The sequence below is a fragment of the Schistocerca serialis genome, chromosome 3 (assembly GCF_023864345.2).
Source record: "Schistocerca serialis cubense isolate TAMUIC-IGC-003099 chromosome 3, iqSchSeri2.2, whole genome shotgun sequence".
Lineage (NCBI taxonomy): Eukaryota > Metazoa > Arthropoda > Insecta > Orthoptera > Acrididae > Schistocerca > Schistocerca serialis.
In genome coordinates this window covers 474,883,058-474,906,671 of record NC_064640.1, presented here as the reverse complement: position 1 = coordinate 474,906,671, position 23,614 = coordinate 474,883,058, and positions in this window count along the sequence as shown.

Here is a 23,614-nt window from a genome sequence, read left to right as displayed (position 1 = left end):
TTACAGTGCTACAGGACTGTAGACATAAGGTACCGCAGCTTGGTTTTAACACGACCTCTTCCAAGAAGGTGGGATCTGCTAGAACACGTCCATACTGGTGGCAGGGTGAATCGCAAGCTACCGCACCTCTTCTCCAATGACTGCTATCTAGCAATGGATGCTACAAAACTTATTGCTCTTTGGGAAGAATAAAACAGACACTGACAGACGGCGAGCTGGGGGTCTTAGAAGTCCCATTTAGTGATGATGGTGTACATCGCTGGGTTCACGGCATGCCGACGTTTATGGTCTTACAAACATCTTTAAGAGAGTATTTTGGTTGAATGTAAGCCATAAATGTTTCAACTTGAGTTGAATCATAAAATAAACAAATAAATGCTGCTCGTTCTGCCCCAGACGAAGAAACCGGGACTGACAGACCGCCGTGTCATCCTCTGCCAGTGACGTTATTTGCATAAGGTATGGAGGGGCATGGGGTCAGCACACCGCTCGCATGTTCATAGGCGGCTTTCTTGACCTTGGAACCGTTATTCCTTAATCAAGTAGCACCTCAATTGGCATTACGAGGCTGAATGCACTCCGTTCCAGTCCTCTCACCAAGAGAAAGTCCTAGGGAGTACCGGGAATAGAAACTGGACCCTCCTCATAGCAGCCAGACACGCTGACCACTTAGCAGAATGTAAAACTTATTTCGTTTAACCCCCCTGTGAACCATGGACCTTGACGTTGGTCGGGAGGCTTGCGTGCCTCAGCGATACAGATAGCCGTACCGTAGGTGCAACCACAACGGGGGGGTATCTATTGAGAGGCCAGACAAACGTGTGGTTCCTGAAGAGGGGCAGCAGCCTTTTCAGTAGTTGCAGGGACAACAGTCTGGATGATTGACTGACCTGGCCTTGTAACACTAACCAAAACAGCCTTGCTGTGCTGGTACTGCGAACGGCTGAAAGCAAGGGGAAACTACAGCCGTAATTTTTACCGAGGGCATGCAGCTTTACTTCGAGAGCTGCATCAAACCAGTCTCAGGACTGAAGACCACAACAACAACAACAACATTTCGTTTAAATATGGCTTTCAGATATGTGTACACCACAGGCTTCATAAACGGGTGGCCTGTGTGCTACAAGCAAGCTTTTCGGTAGAACTTCATCAGGCACAGCGCCACAGGAGTATCGATCGGTTTTAAAATCCGCAGTTTCGCGTCCCTCACATACAACTGATTTTCCTCCCACTAATGTCTGTACTTCAGGCTAAACAGCAATTTTACGCCCTGTAGGGGAATAGCACTCTATTCTGCTCTGTTACCCATGGTGGTCTACTTGGTTACTATGTCAGCTTGCTTATTTCACTATATTACCGATCCATTTGGTGTGTGCATTTTTCGTGAAATACAAAGATCTCATTTTGAATCCCCGTCCTGGACATGTTTTCAATTAGTCACATACTTTATTACTCTACAGGAACTCCAATGTGTGCCGGCCGCGGTGGCCGTGCGGTTCTAGGCGCTTCAGTCCGGAACCGCGGGACTGCTACGGTCGCAGGTTCGAATCCTGCCTCGGCCGTGGATGTGGGTGATGTCCTTAGGTTAGTTAGGTTTAAGTAGTTCTCAGTGCTAGGGGACTGATGACCTAAGATGTCAAGTCCCATAGCGCTCAGAGCCATTTGAACCAAAATTGAATGTGCATATTTTCCGTTAGGATGGTATGAGCTGAACTGGTATAATAAATAAAAACTGTGAGCTATGCAAGAAATCAGTTTTCAGGCATTTCACGAAATCAGTTTCAGGCGTTTCACGGCCAGCACTATTCCAGTTCAACACTGTAAGTGCGGTTTACAGATGTTTTCTAAGATTGATCGTTTCACTAGCTACTATTCATTTCTTCCAGACTCCATCGAGGCTCTCTCTCTTGTCCCAGCCAGCACACCTTGCACATACTATGTTTGCTGATACTGTAATATTACTATGGTGTAACAGTTTCTTTTAGTTATGGAGAATATAAAAAATACTGTAGCGAAAATAAAGTATCATATTTCAGATGACTGACTCGTGTCCAATTAAACGCTCTGGCAGCACGATAATTATCAGTAACCGTACCTGTTCCCACAACTGAAATGATTGTAGTATGTATGAATGAGAAGAGGCTCTTTTGTATAACGTAGTCCTACTATAAACGAGTTCCTCGTCCAGACTGTGAAGGCCCAGTGGATGTCTACCTCCCACCGTGTCTTCCTCTGCCCTATTACGTAATCCGGATACGATATAGAGTGGCATATGGCATGTACAGGGCTCTCTCGGTCCTTTTGCAGACTGTTCACAGTGTGGAGCCGCTACTGCTCTGTCAGGAACTCATCAGTTGGTATCACGTATCAGTCCTCCCACTAAATAAAAAATCTTCGCAGTGCCAGGAATCGAAACAGTGTCCTCAGGGTGGCAGCCAACTATGCTGCCGACTCAGCTACCGAAGCAGATGTGGACGAACTGTTGGTATAAGTTCTATACTCTTTCATGAAGTAAAATATGGCTTACGTTCTTTCTACTGTGTTGTTCTCTTTTCATCAACCGCAGCTGGCGCAATATTCAGACTGATTCTGCTTGACAATGGGTCGCCACTGAATAAGAATTAATTCCTGATTACTATTCATTAGTGAAGCTGGCATTACTATTTACAGCACCAGTTATCACATATGTGGTCCACTGAAAATCAAGAATTTCATTGTTGCCAAACATTATGTCATCAATTCTTTTACGAATGATGACGGAACGCTAAGCCTTGTTAGTTCTTCTTACTTAAATATAAATCAAAGCCGCAGTGAGTTCTCCATTTTGCTATATAGCTCTGCTGTCAAACACAAGGTTTTTTCTGGGACACGTAGGTACATATTTAGTACATAAGATTCCACAGTGAGTGGATGTAGGTCATTCCCATTAAATGCTGATAAAAACAATACGTTTTCGTGAGTTAGTATCCAATTGGCTCACATCTCGTCCACAGTACATTCACGAGGACCACGAATAAACACAGTGATATTCACAAGTACCTTTGGGGTTTCATAAAGCGACAGCAGAAAGACGGCAAGACATTAAAAAAAATGACACATGTCAGTAGACAGAGCATCTCCTCATGCTTCAATTCGTAGGACATGTTGTGAGACACTTCCACTAGAGGTCACCAGTGTCAGAATATGTACGTAGCAAGTCATCCTCTCAGGAGTGTCGCGTCGAATAAGTTAGCGCCGACAAATCAGCAACCTAGTGAACAGATTTGCAAGGCTGGCTGGTGTCGCTAAAATCTTGTCAGCAATTTCAGCTTATTGCACACACTTTTTGGCGCTTCACAAATGATGCTCATATTAAGCACCTGCAGCGTGAGGTAAGAATTTGGCAAGGAGCTCTAAGCAGGGATATGTACCTATTTTCAGTACGTATTTGTTTTGCAAGCTGCGACAATGTCGCGAAAAAACAGTGACCTGTAAATGTAATAAGTTTCCTTTCATTTACGTCTTTGATCACAAACTGTTTGTTAACAGATTACCGGTTTCGGTCTTTAATGACCATAATCAGATCTGATGATGGTCATTAAAGACCGAAACCGGTAATCTGTTAACAAACAGTTTGTGATCATAGACGTAAATTAAAGGAAACTTATTATTTGTTTTGATTATTTGTTTATTTATTCATCCAAGTACCATCTCAAAATAATACAGGATTTTTCAAAGTAATACTGTGCCAATCTATGGTCCAAAATATAACCCACAGCATACTTAGAGAGTGTAGGGCAGGTAGTCTGCGGAGATAGAATAGTTGCTCGGCCCTGGCCTTGATTAGAAAACCACTCCAGCATTTGATTTAGCGATCCTGGATAACCACGAAAAACCCAAATTAGGGTGACTGGAAAGAGCAGCTCCTCCAGAGTATGAAGCCAATGTCAGCTGTCACCTTCACTGCCTCATTTGGTAATTCTCTAATGAATGATGTTTTTTTTCCAATTACAATCAGTTCTTTGTTGTAACTTCCCGTATGAAACATAGTTTTTTTTTATACTGTCCACACACTGCGAACACCCGCTGATAACGCCTGGACTGTTTCTCGTCACTTGATATACAAATTGTAGTTCCACTCTTCACTGCCGCTCGCTCTATGACACCCACCGATGGTTCCCGCACTGATGCTGCTATGCCCCTTTACTCAATAGCAGACTCCATATTCAACTATGTGCTACTGACCACTTCGAAAACTAAGCCGTCGGGCATTACTATTACGCATTATCCCTCCTGACACATAATCCTTTTGAAAGCAGTAAACCATGACCAAGTATGAAAATGTAGCAATGTGCTGCAGTTATCTCCTTTCATTACTATCCGTACTCTGGGTCCTCTATGTGATCTTTATATGTTCAATATCCGTTACCTGTAAAGAAAGCGTTAGCCGCTTGTGTTTTAGTAATCTTTTTCACTTCCGTCAGCAATTTGTTATACAATTTTATTCACTGATATAGATTGCTGTATTGAGTTATTTGGGTGTTTTTACTGGGTAAATTTAAGTCCACTTTGTCTTTTGTTCCCCTATTATGTATAGAAATATTAGTTCGGTATTTAATAATATTTTTCCTGATACGCACCCCAGGTTGGTACGCGTATTCAGTTGGTGGAGTATGGATGCCAAATATTTTGAGCAGCTCTCTACAATGGGCCCGACTACTACTTCCATTTATTACTCTTATGACCGTTTTTTGCAGTTTATAAACCGTGTCAATGCTTTGTGTCGTCAGTCCACAGAAAACACTCTCATAGCTAAGAAATGGGTGCACGTAGTAGACACCGTATGTCACCACAAGACACTGAGTGTTGCAGAGTGATGCAAACACACTAAGAGCATAGCATGCTGATTACATTCTTTCTGCCAGTATCTTTGTGTGTTCAGTCCATGTTAGCCGACAATCAATGTTTTTCCATAAAAGCATTGTGTTTGTTACCCAATCCATAGATAGAATTATTATCTATGCCTAAAGTGAGAGAGTTGCTTCCTCTGTTTACATCGAAGTATACATTGTTCGTTTTCTTTATGTTCAACGTTAATGTATTACATAACGACCAATTGGAAACATCCTCGAGGGTTTCTTTCGCTTTCCCCAATAGGAATTCTGATATTCTATCAGTGACTGTGATGTTTCTGGCATCAACGAAGAGAACTTTTTCTCCATGTCGTACATTGTCTGGAAAGTAATTGATATATATTGAAAACAGGACTGGGCGCAGAACGTTGCGCTGAGTAACACCTATGCTACATACTTCTTCTCTGACAGTTTTTTTTACTAAAAATGTATCATCAGCAGACGTGTGAACAATCGCCACCTTTTGCACCTTTTTCCAAGATAGACTGAAACCACTGAAATGCTTTTCCTCTTACACCTAGCGATTCAAGTTTGTTCAATAGCATTTTATGGTCAACGGTGTCGCAAGTCATTGACAAGTCTAAGAAAGTGACCGTAACATAAACATTCCTCATCAAGAGCTTCAAGTACCACTTTCATGAACTCTTCAGTGGCTGATATTGTACTTCTTACACCTCTGGGACCAACCTGTGTTTCGGTGAGGATACTTTGTTCATTCGTGTAACTTATCAGTCTCTCTTTCATTATTGCTTCAATAATTTTCGGGAATGAAGAAAGTAGTGTTCAGTGTTTTTAACATTACCTTTCTTTAGTAAGGGCCCCACTCGTGCATGCCTTAATTAGACTGGGAAAGCACCTCAACTAAAAGATTCATTTGTTATGTTTGTTAATGGGTCTTGTATGTTATCTATGCTATCCACGCCTTGTAATATATGTGGAGTCGTCTCGTGAAACCCCAGAGGAACTTAAAAGCAGATTTAAGAAATTTAAGCTACACATCATTAAGGTAGACGAAATAAATTTATTTGAATGCTACGCTACACTTTGTAGAGACACAGATAAATGACACAATTTTTCAACACAGTCAATAAGGCTCTGCAAAAAAGCTTGGAATGTTTTACGAAGTGTTGAGTTCTTCTAAGATATAAATCTGTTATATGGTCACGGAACCATCTGAGAACTAGTATGTTTAAGTTCTCATCGTTGGAAAGTATCTTTCCTCACAGATGTTTTTTCAGGTATCCGAAAACCTGGAAATTTCGTGGTGAAAAATGTGCATTTTCCGATCAGGGTTACCCATGTCAGTGTGACCTTGGTGTAATTGTTGGCAACAATTCGCTATGGTCGGATGCGACAATGGATTTGTTGCGAATACCGTCAGAATTTAACCGTGAATCTGTGCGCAATTTAGACAATTTTCCAACAAGAATCGTACTGTCTCATGCACTTCAGCATTGGAGCATGTTTCCAGTTCCCTTGCCTTTTTACTTGCGCTGTGTAATGCACTTGTCATCCGTACCACAGCAGTATTGCGTCTGGAACTCCCGCAACATATTCTCTCTTCTGATAATGTGCTACTAATTTTGGGCAATGGTCTCAGCTTGTGACGACCTGTGTGAGTTACTTTCTCAAGTCGCTATATATGAATTACCCAGTATATTACGAACAGATTGGCACTTACGACCGACCGAAAAGTGGAACATCAACGTGTGACATGTGACTTAGTCTCATACGTTCTGACTTCAGTGTCGGACACCACGGATGTTAGACAGCATACTCTGGTTACAATAAAAATCTTCTAGAGAATCATCCTATAACGTATCTTCTTAGTCATTCAGAAGGAAGCCACACCTACGTTTGCAGCTTTTCTGGATTTGAAAAAGTTAGTCAGGTGGTTAAATTGTGAATTAATGCCAGCCCACGTTCAACTTATTCTTTTAGGGTAAGTGGACTGCTGCGCGGAGTGGCCGCGCGATTTGAGATGTCCTGTCACGGACTGCGCGGCTCCTCCCGCCAGAGGTTCGAGTCCTCCCTCGGCCATGGTTGTGTGTGTTGTTCTTAGCATAAGTTAGTTTAAGTAGTGTGTAAGTCTAGGGACCGATAACCTATGCAGTTTGGTCCGTTAGGAATTCACACACATTTGAACATTTGGTAAGTGGACTCAATCTCTCTAGTTGACAAAACCAAATCTTAGTAGTAGAAGACGAGGCAGTGCAATACTCGCTGCTGTCAATGAATAACACGTAAAACTAAATCGTACTCACGAGACGAAGGAGTGCAGTACTTGTTGCCTTCACAAAATGATAAGCAAATTATCCTTGTACTTGGCCTCTGTATGCAAGGGCAAGGCGACACAGTGAAGTTAGCCACCTGGGTATACAACAGGTTATATTTGTTCATAATGTATCGCCCAACCAGGAAGATACGTGGGACAAAAGATCTAGAAATTTAAGCTAAGTCTGTGAATAACAACCGTTTATTTGCGGTATATGTCTCTTAAACTTAGCAAGAAATTGACAGAGAGCAAAGTTATTTGAATATGTAATTAAACTAACCACCGTATGAGGTATCAAAATTTATTTGAAACTCTGCGTTGAGAATAAAGCACCTTGATCCGTGTATGTGCAGCTCAAGAATTCAAAGTAAAAGAAGTCAGAATTACGGTTTAGAACAAATGAAATCGGCTACACAAGTTCCGTGGTAGAAATACACAAGTAAACGAACTGCTCAGAATACAGATTGTGTTATCACACTTTGCGAACTTACAATTCCTCAATAATAGCGAAGTGTGTCGAGCAGCGCCAGACGGTTTCTTGGACGTAATTCCTCGATATTACCTCTCCACATGGTCGCTGGCTAACTCACTTGCTCCTTCCCAACTCCTCAATTCAATAAACTGTACAAGAAGGGGAGTTCCATGCTGTTGCCAAACTCATGGGCAAGAACTTTTACTAAACTTATGTAAAATCAGGGGAAAGTACAAATAACTTCCCTACATTTCAGTTTGTAAGATCTTCGACACAAGATGTCTGACAGTAGTCGCCACCGTCTAACCTAAGTCGTTACGTGTTTTATTCCGTGATAGGAAAGAAGAACAAAGATCATTTTCGAAATTTCTGCACCGCTGCCATCGTCTGCAGTCACAGTACCACATTTTATCAAAGTATAAATTTGACTGAATCCTGGTAGCGATTCTGATTACATAACACCGACGTACTAATTACATAGATGATTTTCTGTCTCAACGGAAAGTTATTGTTGGGAATTAAAATTTTTCCAGTGATGGAAAATAAAAAACATTCGTTTTCCAGTTTTCAGCGATAGCATTTAGCCCGACGTGACTCAGTTGTCATTTCTGCCAGCCTACGTAAGGTCTCTGGTACTTGGCATTTTCTGGTATCCCATACGTTCTCCGAGAAAGTCGACGACTTTGTATAATTCTTTAATTTTCAAGAATTGGCCTCGTATTGTGTACATTGCCATTGGAAGATGTATTTAACGTAGTACAAAATTGTTAAGGCTCTCGTGGCCAGTTGTTGACAAACTGCTTATCTGTTTCTGTCTCGGGTTCTTGGGCCGACGTTCGTCTGATGATTTTACTTACGTTTCGCCAGCACGAGTGGCTGGCATTGTCAAAGCTTCACCCTCCATTGCCGGTGGTGAAATGGAGCCGAGCTCGCGGCCGCAGACTATATGTACCTGACGCGCCAACGTCCGAGGGCTTCTCCTCGGTCATTTCCGGTGCGGTTCTCCTCTTGCAACTTGCGACGGTCGTTCGCTGCAGTACGGGAAGTCAGGATCTGTTTACCTTAAGGCTTTACTCTTTCTTGTTGAAGCTGTTTCCGTAGTTGTGTATTTCTACAGCTTCTCTAAACAAGCGGGTGGGATAGTGCTTCTCTACAGCCAGAATTTCCATGTCGGAGAATTTTATTACATGGTCGGTCCCACTCAGCGCGTGCTCTGCCACGGCCGATTTCTCCACCTGCCCCAACCGGCAATGTCGCTTATGTTCTCTGATCCTGGTGTTGATTGATCGTCCAGTCATTCCGTCGTAAACTTATCCGCATGTGCATGGTAAGCGGTATATTCCCGACATTGCAAGTGGGTCCCTTTTATTCTTTACCGATCTAAGACATTCTTTGTGTGGTGTCACCACGAGACACCACACTTGCTAGGTAGTAGCCTTTAAATAGGCCACGGTCCGTTAGTATACGTCGGACCCGCGTGTCGCCACTATCAGTGATTGCAGACCGAGCTCCGCCACACGGCAGGTCTAGAGAGACTTCCTAGCACTCGCCCAGTTGTACAGCCGACTTTGCTAGCGATGGTTCACTGACAAATTACGCTCTCATTTGCCGAGACGATAGTTAGCATAGCCTTCAGCTACGTCATTTGCCACGACCTAGCAAGGCGCCATTACCAGTTACTATTGATGGTGTAAAACATGTACTGTCAAGAGCGATGTTCACCATTTATGGATTAAATTTAAGTATTCCACAGCAACGTCCTTTTTTTGTTAGTCTCATTTCCTTGACCTGTTCCAGACCTCACGCCAGCCCGCGTGAGCTAAAACGCGTGCCTTTCGGCTTCCTCTCACAGTGGGTTGGCTCTCTTACCAATCCACAACATTTGGTGACGAGGCGAATTCGCGTTCGTAACCATACTGCCCTGATTTACTTGTGTAATGGCTTCGCCACAATCTCCAGGTGTACTGTCCGAATTTTATGGCTTACAGAACCAGCAGACGCAGGCCTTGCTGGATGCCCTTGGATAGCTCGTCCAGGGTCAACGTTCAATGCTAACGATGCGGCAGCCGCCACTCCACTGCATTGGCAGCCACAATACGCCGTTGCACCAACTTTTCGACCTTTCGATGCTGCACTGGAAAGCTGGACGGAGTGGTCACAGCAATTTGGATTCCATTTCGCCGCCTACAGAATTCAAGGTAGCGAGCGGCAACCTTTATTGTTAGCATCCGTCAGGGTGCAAGCGTGCCATGTGATAGTCAAATTATTTCCCCGACACGACGTAGCAACTCTGTCCTACGACGAAATTTTGTCTGCTTTAGATGCATATTTCAAAGAATCAGTCAATGTAGTTGCCAAATGGTATACATTCTATCGTACAAAATGTACGGCAGATCAGACTAATAGGGAGTGGGTTGCAACTTTGCAAGGCCTTACTAGGGATTGTGCTTTTGAGTGTCAATGTGGACTCCCTTATTCAGATACTATGGTACGTGATCCAATTGCACAGAACGTTTCTGATGTTCATATAAGGGAACAGATTTTTAAACTAGTCAATCCCTCCCTTCAAAGTGATGGACATATTGGATCGGCAGGACACAATTAATTTTGCTCAGAAATCATTTGAAATTTCCCCAGCTTAGTGTCACGTTAACCGGCCCACTGGGCGAGCTGCACGGAGCAGTAAACAGCCCTCGTGCCCGGACACGTGTGCCGCACAGGCAAACAAATGCAGTGCTAAAATCATGCCCGCGGTGTGCTACTAGACATTCGCGTGAGAATTTCCGGTCCTGCCAGGCTATTTCCTTTTTCTGTAATAAAAAAGGACATGTTCAATATGTTTGCCGAAAAAGCCCCGCTCAGAAACTCTCAACCATTCCAGCCCCTTTGCTTCGCGCCGAAATCGAACCAAGGATACTCAGCCTCGTGAAACTTTGCCCATGGAAATTCATGTAGTTCATTCCATCCCGCCCAGTGCCACTCTCTCTAACAGTGACTGTGTTCGTCCCACAAAAAAGTGTGCGTCGACATCGCCGGAACTCCCGTCAAGTCGCAAGTGATTTTGTACCAGTGTCAGTTCATGTTCCATGAGACAGTCGCTCTTGTCGTCAGCAGGACAATAAACTTTTTGTAGACCCGGACATTAACGGCAAAGTGATACCATTCCAACTCAATACCGGAGCTGCAGTTTCTCTGATCAATCAAGGCACGTACAAACAGCTGGGCAGACCTCCGTTGCGTGCCGCAAATGTTAAGCTCCTTAGCTATTCAGGACAAGCGATCCCTATGTTAGAACAGTGAAGCCTTCTTGCAACATACAAAGGACAAACAAAACTTGTGTCATTTTACGTCCCTCGTTCTTCTTCTGCAGTGAACTTGTTTGGTCTCGATTTATTTCAGTTGTTTAACTTGTCTATAGTCAATCAGGTCCTCTCAGTGAACCAGACTGTGCCTTCAGACAGTGTTTCTCGTCTATGTGAAGAGTTTGCAGATATTTTTGCACCGGACCTTGGTTGCGCTAAGAACTATGAGGCACATTTGGAACTGAAAGTAAACGCGCAACTGAAATTTTTCAGAGCGCACAATGTTCCCCATGCATTGCGTGATGAGGTCGCCAGAACATTAAACGATTTGGAATCACAAGGTGTAATTCAACGTGTACAGGCTTCTCTCTGGCCATCACCCTTAGTAATTTTGCCAAAACCTTCCGGCAAATTGAGACTTTGTGTGGACTTCAAGGCAACAGTGAATCCACAACTAGTAACTGCTACTTTTCCTTTACCCCGCCCAGCAGATCTTTTTGACAAACTGTGCCCGGGTAAATATTTTTCGAAGTTGGACCTACCAGATGCGTACTTGCAAATACCAGTGGACGTAGAATCCCAGCGCGTTTTGGTGGTTAACACGCATCTTGGTTTGTATCGATTCAAACGACTGCCATTCGGGTGTGCATCCGCCCCTGCATTGTTTCAGCAATATCTACAAACTGTTTGTGCGTCGGTCCCTACTGCAGCAAACTATCTGGACGATATTGTGATCTCCAGACAGACAGAAGAAGAACATTTAGCCAATCTCAGAACATTATTACAGGTATTGTGAGAAAATGGTCTTCGCTTGCGGAAGGCCAAATGTGTGTTTTTTTGCTCGTGACTTACCCTACCTGGGACATGTAATCAATGCCCAAGGCATACATCCCAGCCGGCCGAAGTGGCCGTGCGGTTAAAGGCGCTGCAGTCTGGAACCGCAAGACCGCTACGGTCGCAGGTTCGAATCCTGCCTCAGGCATGAATGTTTGTGATGTCCTTAGGTTAGTTAGGTTTAACTAGTCCTAAGTTCTAGGGGACTGATGACCTCAGCAGTTGAGTCCCATAGTGCTCAGAGCCATTTGAACCATACATCCCAGTCCTGAGCACCTCCGTGCCATACAAGACTTGCCTTCACCGCAGAATTTGAAGCAGCTACAGAGTGTGCTGGGAAAAATTAATTATTATCATCGCTATGTGCGCCACGCATCTTCCATTTCTGCTCCGCTTCATCGCTTACGCCGTAAGGGTGTTCCGTTCGTCTGGACAACAGACTACGAACGCGCCTTTCGTCAGTTGAAATCGGCGTTGATTTCCAATACTTACTTTACGCCATTCGTTCCCCGGAAGCCCCTTTTGTTGATTGTAGATGCATCGGATCTCGGGATCGGTGCTGTGCTTGCGCATGAAGATGGATCGCATGATCGCCCTATTGCCTTTGCGTCCAAATTGCTCTCGTCCGAGCAAAGAAATTATTCACAGATTGAGAAAGAAGCATTGGCTCTCGTATTTGGTGTTACTAAGTTTCATGACTTCTTGTATGGTCGTCACTTTACCATCATCACGGACCACAAACCTTTGACATCGCTTTTTCATCCGAACAAGCCTGTACCTCCACGTACAGCGCAGAAATTCATTCGTCGGTCTATTTTACTCTCGCAGTACCGCTACGATATCTTGTATCAGTCCACTGCTAAGCGCGGAAACGCCGATGCATTGTCCCGTTTGCCTGTTGATGAGGATAGAGCATTTGATTCCTCCGAACTTGCTTGCATGATCATTGATGCGGAAACCGATGACGTGGTCGAATCGTTTCCGATTGATTTTCGTCGTGTAGCTACAGCCACAGCTGCCGACCCTGTCCATTCTACCTTTCTGCGTTTTGTTGCCATGCAATGGACCTTGTCAAAGTCACGGATCGAGGATCTGTTGGTTCGCCGATTTTTTGCTCACAAGGAGAGACTTCTTGTACGATGTGGTGTTTTGCTGTTGCGTTCTGATAATGATCAGTCCAGGGTCGTGGTCCCACGTTCGTTACAGTCCTCTGTCTTATGGCTTCTCGACCAAGGACATTGCGGTATAGTGAGAACGAAACAACTTGCTCGTCAGCACTGTACTTGGTTCCGGAACCGATGCAGCGATTACGCATATGTGCTCTTCTTGCATGGCGTGTGCCGGACAACAATCAGCACCACCACGGAAATTCTTTGCATGGCCAAAAGCCACTTCCCCTTGGCAACGATTGCAGATTGATTTTGCTGGTCCATTCTGTAATGCTCGATGGTTGGTTGTAGTAGATTCTTTCAGTAATTTGCCTTTTGTTGTCCGGATGTATTCCACAACGTCATCTGCCACCATCCAAGCGTTATCTGCTATCTTTTGCATTGAAGGTCTTCCACAGACTATTGTTTCCGACAATGGACCACAATTCGTGTCTGCAGAATTTCTGTCATTCTGCAAGGCCTATGGTATTCAACATCTGACGTCCGCACCGTTTTCGCCACAGGCAGACGGTGCCGCTGAACGATTGGTCAGGACTTCCAAGTCACAGATGTTGAAGTTGAAAGAGTCGCATTCTCGGGAGGACGAGTTATTGCTTTTTTTGGTCCTCTTATCGCTCTCAGCCCCGAGATGGTCGCTCGCCGGCTGAGTTGCTCCACGGTCGCCCTCATCGAACCTTGATGTCTTTGCTACATCCGCCGCATCAGTTTCCTGTGCAGCGGCAGACACCTGCTTTTGCCCCAGGCGTCGTTCTCTACTATCGCAACTATCGAGGTTCACGACGTTGGCTCGCAGGGCGCATTCTTCGCTACCTCGGCCCCGCTATGTATCTGGTTTTGGTTGCCTCTGGTGAGGTGCGTCGGCATCTCAATCAGCTGCGCCTCTGTCGTCGCACGGGATCTGCCGCTCCCTGTCTGCTTTCAGCGACGGTGCCGTCCGGTCAGCGCCCTGGGGACCCATCTGGTGGCTCCCCTCAGCCCCAAATGTTACCGACGCTGCCTTCCATTTTGCCCCATGGCGGCGCGCCGCCGCCGCCGCCTGTTCACCCGCCGGCGGCGCCCGCAGTGGGCGCGTCGCTGCAACCGCCGGGCGCCTTCCTGGGTCCCGCGCCGCCGATCGCTTCCCGTGACCAGTTGTCCTCCGACATGGAACTCTTGCCCGCTCCGGACCATATGTCGTCTTTGCCCGTCGGGCGCCCTGGCCCGATGGAGGTCGACCCTTCGGCCTCTCCTGTCTCTCTACGGGCGCATACACTGCATGTTGGCATGCACCCTGGAGGCGGTTTTTAGGCGTTTCCTAGCTCCCCTCGGTCCGAATGGCAGGGTGCGGGTGGCACAGCCTCGCCTGTTGTTAGGCTCCCCACCTCGTCGCATACGCCAACATGGGGTCCTCTCCACGGCAGATGGAAGCCTTATGCCACAACCGTCCGCCGATTTGCGGGGGAGGAATGTGGTGTCACCGCCAGACACCACACTTGCTAGGTGGTAGCCTCTAAATCGGCCGCGGTCCGTTAGTATACGTCGGACCCGCGTGTCGCCACTATCAGTGATTGCAGACCGAGCGCCGCCTCACGGCAGGTCTAGAGAGACTTCCTAGCTCTCGCCCAGTTGTACAGCCGACTTTGCTAGCGATGGTTCACTGATAAATTACGCTTTCATTTGCCGAGACGATAGTTAGCATAGCCTTCAGCTACGTCACTTGCTACGACCTAGCAAGGCGCCATAACCAGTTACTATTGATGGTGTAAAACATGGACCGTCAAGAGCGATGTTCACCATTTATGGATTAAAGTTAAGTATTCCACAGCAACGTCCTTTTTCTGTTAGTCTCATTTCCTTGACCTGTTCCAGACCTCACGCCAGCCTGCGTGAGCTAAAACGCATGCCTTTCGGCTTCCTCTCATAGTGGGTTGGCTCTCTTGCCAATCCACAACACTTTCATCTTGCTTGTCGATTTTAAAATTGTCTTTACGCCGTGTTTGAGCAATATACGGCCGATTCTGTCCGTCTCTCTGTGAGTGTATTGCAGAAAGGCCGTACCCGACTTTTTTTTTCCCTCATTTCTTACTTCGCCGATTGTTTGGCTCTGTTACATTTCTAATATAATTTGTGGAGTACCCATTGCTCCTCAGAACACTTTCCAGATGTTGCATTTCGCGTTCGAGGTGCTGCGGCTCAGATATTCGTCCTGCTTGCGTTACGAGCGTATGAATCATGCCTCTTTTCTGGCTCGGGAGGTGGTTTGATAGTTTGTGCAGGTATCGGTCCGTGTGTGTCGGTTTTCGGTACACGCTATGTCCCAGGTTTTCGCCGTCCCTTGTGACCAGCACGTCTAGAAATGGTAGTTTTTTGTCCTTTTCTAATTCCATTGTAGATTTTATGTTGGTATGGAGGCTGTTCAAGTGTCTTAGTAAGTAACCGAGCTGTTCTTCATCATGGCTCCATACAACGGAAGTATCATCGACGTGCCTGTACCACACCGTAGGTTTACAAGTCGCCAAGTCCAGTGCATGTGCTTCGAAATATTCCATGAAAAAGTTGGCCACCACTGGACTACCCATGGCAACGCCTTCCAGCTGTTCGTAGAAATTGCCATTCCACGTGAAATAGCTTGTGGTGAGACATGCATGGAAGAGCTTTGTGATGTCTTGCGGGAAAACGGAACCGATGTGCTCCAGAGCGTCGCTGAATGGCACTTCCGTAAACAAAGAAACAATAGCAGAGCTGACCAGGATGTCGTTTGGTGCAAGTTTTAGTTTCTTCAGATTCTCAATGAAATGTCCTGAGTCCTTTATGTTTGTGTCAGTCTTCCCCACGTGCAGCTGGAGCAGAGAGGCCAAGTGTTTTACCAGTTTATACGACGGTGAGCCAGGAACGCTAACAATCGGTCTTAGTGGAACGTTGTTCTTGTGGATCTTAGGTAATCCATACAGCCGAGGTGGTAGGGCTTCCGTGTTGCCCGGGTTTCTCTGTATGTCCGCCGGCAGAGAAGACGCCTTGATTAACCGATTCGTATTCTGTGTGATACGCGCTTTGTTTACGGTACGTCGTCGGGTGTAATAGGTCTCGGATCTTTAGCTCATTATCTTCGGTATTTATTGCGGCGGTCGCATTCCCCTTATCGGCAGGCAGTATCGATATACTCTTGTCGGCATTAAGATTCTTAATAGCTTGTACCTCTTGTTTCTTCAGATTGCAAGCTGGTGGTTTAGCTCGGCGCAGTATTCTGGCTGTTTCAGTGCGTAGAAGAAATGGCAGAAATTACAGTATTAGAAATACGTATCTTAATCAGTAAATACTGCCCCTTTTCTTTGGAATCGCAACATTTTACTCACACATTCCAAAGACCAACTACTCGTTTAATTAATAAACTTTTAATGCAACGGGAACAATAAAGTCTTTGTATTTGAGTGAAGTCTGTTATTTAAAGGAAGTAATTAATTGTCCACTACAAAGAAACTTTCGTTATACTCACACGGTAATAAATGCAAATATTTAACCTTCCTGCTCGGAAGATGAGGCTCTCCAGCATGGCATTGTGTAACGCCTTCTTTTGCGGAACAAATTTATCACTGTAGTTGTTTGTGGTGGTGGCAGTAGGGTTGAATCGTAATATATGATATATACACTTTCTGTCAGCCTTAAGCCCTATGAACGAGCTGGCAATTCTAAACGCATAATATCTTGATGTAGCAAGCAATTATTCGCCACGCTGTGTTTGTGTAAAGAAATAAGAAATTTAGTTCCATATGCACTACGTAAGCGTGGTATCTACAGATTCTGTACGTCATTCGCGTATACCGAATGGATCATGACACAGTTAGGGGACACTGGAAGTGCCGTACGTGTTCGTGAGAAGTTGTTGCTTCAGTACAGAAAACTACCATCATTTTACTGGTATCATTGCAGAATATTGGTCTGACAGGGGAGTGAGCCACAGATGAGCCAGATAATTAGATTGCGATTAACACTTTCCACCTTACATCGGAACTGTGCCCAGAACACTACCCGAGAGTTTCTCAGCGCACACAGTGGAGGCCTTAGCCGAGAGCAACGCTTACATTTAATTCAGGAGATTACATCTTGTGGTGGGTCACTTAGGAGATAAAGCTGCCGTTGGAATCTGGCAAGACGAGATACGGCAGACGCCATATGAGCAGAGGCTTTGACGAAGTTCTAGTCGATACCACTTAGTGAGCTTCAAGTAAATCTGTATGGCATGACTGAAGGGGAGGCTCTCAAAATGGATGTTCTGACTGGCGTTTCAAGTTCTTTCTTTCGAACGCTACCTCGACCACTTGCGTCTCGTTAATCTACCCCAGCGAGCCTATTGAGGAAATGGAACCTACAGTTTAACGCGGATTAAGAGATATGTGTCGTTTCTAGCACAGCTTCACATCACTGAGAGATGACAGCTAGTATAAAGACAGATTGAACGAATCTGATGTCTGCGAGGATTCCCTTCCACAACTTTACAACCCGCCCTTTACCACTATACCACCAAGCCCGACTCTCCATGCACTTAAAGCATGATTAATACTCTAAGAGCGGTAGTCTTTGAACTTAAAGTCACTGAAAATTTTTCATACCGTATAGTGTTATCAATAGCTGTGAAACAGTGCCATGGACGGCATTCAACGCGTCGCTCATCGTGGTATACTAGTAATAGAAAGGTTAATATCACTGAAATGTGGCATACCGTGCCATCCTGCTTCCCTACGTTTCAGATACTGAGTGCCACAAACAAATGCGCACGAACACACTAGCATATACGCACACACACCACAAACAATAAAGAAACAAACAAACAAACACTTGCACACACGCACCTATTATTACAAGGGTTATTACTAAAACTCTACACAATCTCATATTTCTTTATGGGGAACTTTGTTGGTAACTGGTACCGAAGACTGCGCATTTCACGTTCCTGGATTCTTGAGCACACGCTCCAGAGCCAGCGACAAATGAGCGAAATGAGCTCGAGAGTATCGAAGAAAGCGGAACTCCACCCGCAGTCATGTAAAAGGATATGTAAGGGTTTCAATATTTTGTAATTGTGTGATCAGCTTTGGAAACTAAACATATCTGAAACTAACGTGGAATCATTGGTATGGTCATGTCGCTTACGATAGATTAAATAAAGAGTGTTGAAGGGAAGGCGTTATGTTACTAGGTAATCGGATAGTACAAATGGTACCCTTTAATAATAGTAGTAAGGAAACGTGCGTGTTAAAGCACAATCAGCTTAGAAAAAATGAAAACACCGACTTAAGAAGAGCACGATTGATCTGACTGGAGACCAAACGTTTTGTGTGCCAAATAGTGACATGCTGTTCAAAAACGTCGCATATTTCCTTATGAGTACCTAAATAATGGGGGCGTAGTTCGAAGAATAGTCGACAGTAAATAAATTAGATCACTTTGCTATTTATGACTTATCAGCATTTATTTGGCATAATGTTTGTACAGATGCTAAAAATAGCCGTATTTATTCATTGTAAAACCGTTTTATGTTTCATCTCTATCTCAGAAAAGTTCACGGAAACGGCGGAAGGTACACGCCTACAGCGTGTGACACTATGAATCTACATAAAACTAACCCCCTTCCACATTCTGTCCTTGAAATAGCACTAGATAATTCGCCAGGAAACAGTTGCTTTCTTGATTGGTCTGAGGATTTGGAATGGATACTTCAGCAGTTTGGTGAACTGTGTTGATATTATGATCCATTTTTGCATACTGTTAGACACAAGTTAGGTGTACATCAATTAGATTTCCCTACTAAACAGCTTATATTTGGATAGTGATTAGCTGCCAGGTGTGCCCAGATTATTAAGTGATGTGTACGGGTGCTGAGTACGGGAGTCCTTTATTTTCAATAAAAGAAAAGGGATTTTTTTTTAAATGTGTGAGCTGTGGATGGCAATGGATCTTCACAAAGCCGTGCACGGGCCCTGGGTTGGCGACACATCAGATTTTTCCAGTATGTGCCGCTATCCCACGGCTTGTTCACGTGCCCGACGAACAAACAACCTTTCTGCTGACGGGGTGACGCGTAGGGAAGAGTCGCTTGCCTAGGCAGAGCACCTACAGCAGCCAATCAGAAAGGTCCAAGAGATCACGTGTGAGCGCCCACAGTGCCGAGCTGCGCGAACGAGGCGTGTGGATCGCCATCTTTTACTGACAGGCCCCCGACGAGATCAGACACATTGGTCGGTTGCCTCCGTCCACATTTCGAGCCCCGGCTCAATCTGTTTGCGCCTTAGGGCACCACACATAATGTACTCCGGCTAGGTCATCAGTAAGTGTTTTCTCAATAAATAGGAGGCAGTTTGCCGACCGGAGTTGAAGAATGTTCTTCTTTAGACCCCACTTCCAAGTGGGATCTGACCCACCATGCGGTCTTACAAGTATTGAAATTACGGATAGATGCCGGGACATTATCCTTGACCTGGGGGCCATGCAGTAAATTAACTTCTTGTGGTGCTGGAAGCACCGATACGACACTGCATTATTACATGCAGCTGTCCCTGTTGCTGTCGTGTCGGCCCTGGTGGCCCGTTTTATTTCAGCATTAACGCACGCGATACAGCGACATAGCCGCGCGTTGACCATCACGCCGTCAGCCGAGCCGCAGTCAGCCGGATGCCACTGGATCAGATGCTCCCGGAGCAGCACTTCTCACCACCGCTGTAGCGTCGCTGCGCAGCCTGCAGTCAACGCCCGGCTGCCGCTTCGTCTGCCTACGCCGCCTTCGCCGCCGCCGCCAACGTCAACGCCTCCAGCATAATGAAGTAGTGTAAGTCGCGAGCAATTGCAGTAGCTTGGCCTCGCTATCTTTGTAGCAATTCCTTGAGTTGTTTGTGAAGTCATTTTGTAAACATGCCTGACACCCGTTCAAATAAGCAAGCTGGAGCTGCTGCAGAAATTCCTGGCGCAGACCCTGTCACTGTGTTAGAAGAACAGATAAGACAGTTAACTGTGCAAAAGATGGAATGGCAAGAGAAGTGCAATGCGCTTGCGGCGGAAAGCCACAAAAAAGTTACGATTGAACAAGTAGCTGCAAGCGCTAGTTGCGCCTCTGCAGTTAGCACAGTTCCGCCTATGTCTGCTCTTGTTGGCAGTTTCCCTGCCGTATATTTCATCCCGACTTTTACGGGTAAAACTAACGAAAATGCAACGACATTTTTGCAGTGTGTCAAAGATGTAGGTAGGATTTGTGGGTGGCCTGATAGCTTCCTTTTGAGTGTGCTGAAGCTGAAACTAGCAGGAGACGCTCGATATATGTTGAGTCAGTCGACGCTCTACGAGATGCTATCACTTTTGAAGCCTTGGCTAAAGGGTTAGCAGAGCGCTATTCCGATAATAGAGGTGTCAGTTATTATCGGGATTTGCTGTCTACCTTACGACAGAAAACCAATGAAGATTTAGAAGTATTCGCTGATCGAATCCGCACGGTATCGTGTCACACTTATGTGCTTAGCAACTGCCAGGCCCGTAATGAAGTTTTAATAGAGGAAGCAGAAGCAAGGGCTATAGATGTGTCCCGCAAACCGGGACAGAAGTGAAAAAGGCTTTCCTTACTACAATGCATGAAGCTGTGCGAATTGCACTGCTACGTGAGGAGATTGGTCACTAACCCATGTAATGAGTCACGGCGCGTTTTTCTTAACGATAGAAAATCTCAGCGCTGCGGGATGTTTAATCATACTGCCTCGCGCTGCCGCGCACCGTGTTGTGGCAGATGACACAAGATCGGGCATACTAATGCCACATGCCCCCGAAACAATATGACCAGAGAAAGGGAGCAAAATGTTCCACAGACAAACAGGCACCGGAGTAGTTACCAACAGGGAAGTGGTCGAAGGGCAGGCTCAGCCACCAACCCTCACCCCCGATAAAAGTAATGAAACCGGTGTATAAAAAACAGCAGAAAGATGAGGTGGCAAATGTTTTGCTAGAGGGTAAACTCAGGGGTAAAACAATTAGAGTGTTAGTAGATACGGGAGCACAAATTAGCGTGCTGTTTGTCCCTATCACGATAAGCAGAAGTGGAAACCGCCCCGCTATCACATTGCAGGATTGGGTGAGGGACTGATCATTCCTGCCGGGTCATCTTTCCTTAGTTTTCAGTTAAGTAAAAAACATATGGTTTTAGTATGCAGGTTGTACGGAAACGTAGGAGGGACTTTGATATCATTCTAGGCAATTATTTCCTCAATGAGTACACAGGGGTGTTCGATTATAGGACGCACACCGTCCGATTTGGTGAGGAAACTCACATTTTCGACGGCGTTCGGACCGAAAGCGCGCAAGGAAACTGTGAGGGACGGCCGCTCTCACAGGATGCGACAGAACCGCGTACATGGCCCATTAAATCTTTATGCCCAGTTACAGTTGAGAGTGGGACAGGTAAGGTTCTATGGATTGATATCAAAGCTCCATTGCCTACTAGTTCAATCGTTTTTGTTGATCCGCTCCGTCAAAACGATGTGTTGGACGGGTTAGAAGTTCATGTGAAGAGAGGTTGATGTGCTGTAGAGAGAAAAGGGAAGAAGTTTTGTGTATCTGCATGTTTCGATAATTTTGGTTTGATAATGTTAGAGATTCCACGTGGAACAGTTTTAGCAAGTGGTCAGGAAATAGGAGATGATGATTTTTCAGTGATAAATGAAGGTAAGAGTCAAAATATGAAGCAGTTCTCTATTGTAAGTGTGCGTACCCTGATACCCTCTTTGCAAAAGCAATTTAATGAAAAGTTAGAGCATTTGAGTAAAGCAGAGCAGAGGCTAATATGGCCCGTATTGGAAGAATTGGTGTGGTTGTTTGAGGAAAGGCAATATTTGCCTGCTACTGACCTCATACAGCACGAGATTCCCACCGGGGATGCTAGGCCTATATCTCAAAAGGCATATAGGATCCCTTACCATTAACAACCAATAGTGGAAGACACAGTTCAACAGCAGCTAGCAGCAGGGATTATTCAACCCTCTGTCAGCCCGTGGTCGTCCCCAATCGTTCTGGTTCGTAAGAAATCAATCAGTGGCGAGAAGAGTTATAGGCTCTGTGTTGATATGAGAGCAGTGAATAAAATAACAACACCTGATACTTATCCTTTGCCTAGTATTGACGAAACCCTAGATCAATTAGGAAACTGCAAGTATTTCACCACTTTAGATATGCGATCAGGGTATCATCAGATTCCTATAGCTTCCTGGGAAAGACCTAAAACCGCCTTTATTGTTTCTTCGGGTTTGTATGAGTTATTACGCATGCCATTTGCGCTCAGGAATGCTCCTGCAACACTTCAAAGATTTGCCGATTTATTGTTACGTGGTTTAAAGCCCACCCAGTTTATTTAGACGATATTATTGTGTTTTCTAGAACTATTGAAGAACAAGCAGAAAGCTTGCGGTGTGTTTTGTCACGTTTGCAGAGTGCCCATTTAAGTCTAAAGATAGAAAAATGTTCATTTGCACAGTCACAAGTCCAGTACTTGGGACATGTCATTAGTGCTGAAGGTGTCAAACCAGTTCCTCGGTTGACTGAGGGTGTGACAGATTTTCCCACCCCAACCAATGTAAAAGAGTTACAGTCACTTCTTGGCCTATATAATTACTATCGCCTGTGTGTGAAAGATTATGCCACCACAGCTAAGCCATTAACCAAGTTGTAGAAAAAAGGTGCAGTTTTAGAGTGGTCAGAAGAATGTGAAGTAACTGTAAAGAAGATTAAAGAAGTACTAACAAGCTCACCTCTGTTAGTCTATCCAGATTTTGAAAAACCTTTTATTCTTGCAACAGATGCCTCAGATTTTGCTCTGGGTGCAGTCCTTAGCAAAAAATATAACGGAGAGGAAAGACCTGTTGGGTCTGCCTCCCGCCAGATGAATGAGGTGAAATAAATTATAGTACTACTGAAAAGGAATTGCTTGCACTTATGTACGGGGTAAACTATTTTAAATGTTATTTGTATGGTAGAAAGTTCACCGTAATAACAGATCACGCGGCATTAACTTGGATGTTGAATCTGAAAGACCCTAGCAGTCGTTTAACTAGATGGGCTTTAAAACTTGCCGAATGTGACTACGAGGTTAAGCATAAACCTGGTAGACTACACTCTAATGCTGACTCCCTGAGTCGTAAAGTAAGGGTAGCTCAAACAAATGATGTTTTGATTGAGAAACTGAAAGAGGTGCAAAGCCGAGATGTAGAATTTCATAGGTATGTTACCAGTGTAGATTTCATTACTGAAGATGGTATTTTATACCGAAAGACTCCGGGTGGTAATAGAATTGTAATTCCTAAGGAATTGCAGTCCAGAATAATAGCTCAATGCTATGATAGTTTGGAAGCATGCCATAATGGGCGAAGAGCAACAAATGCAGGGATAGCTGCACGGTACTGGTGGAAAAACAGAAAGAAAGATGTTCAAAAGTATTTTCAAAATTGCTTACCTTACGCTCAAAGAGCACCCCCTCATAGGACCAAAATACCTTTACAAAGCCTTCCAGAGACGACGAGAACATTTCAGAATATTGCTCTAGATATCGTCGGTCCTTTTCCACAAAGCAATCAAAACAATAAATATATCCTGTCCATTATGGACCACTTTTCTCGAAACCTCGTTGGTACCTCTCGCTGATATGACAGCAGAGACAGTTGCTAGAG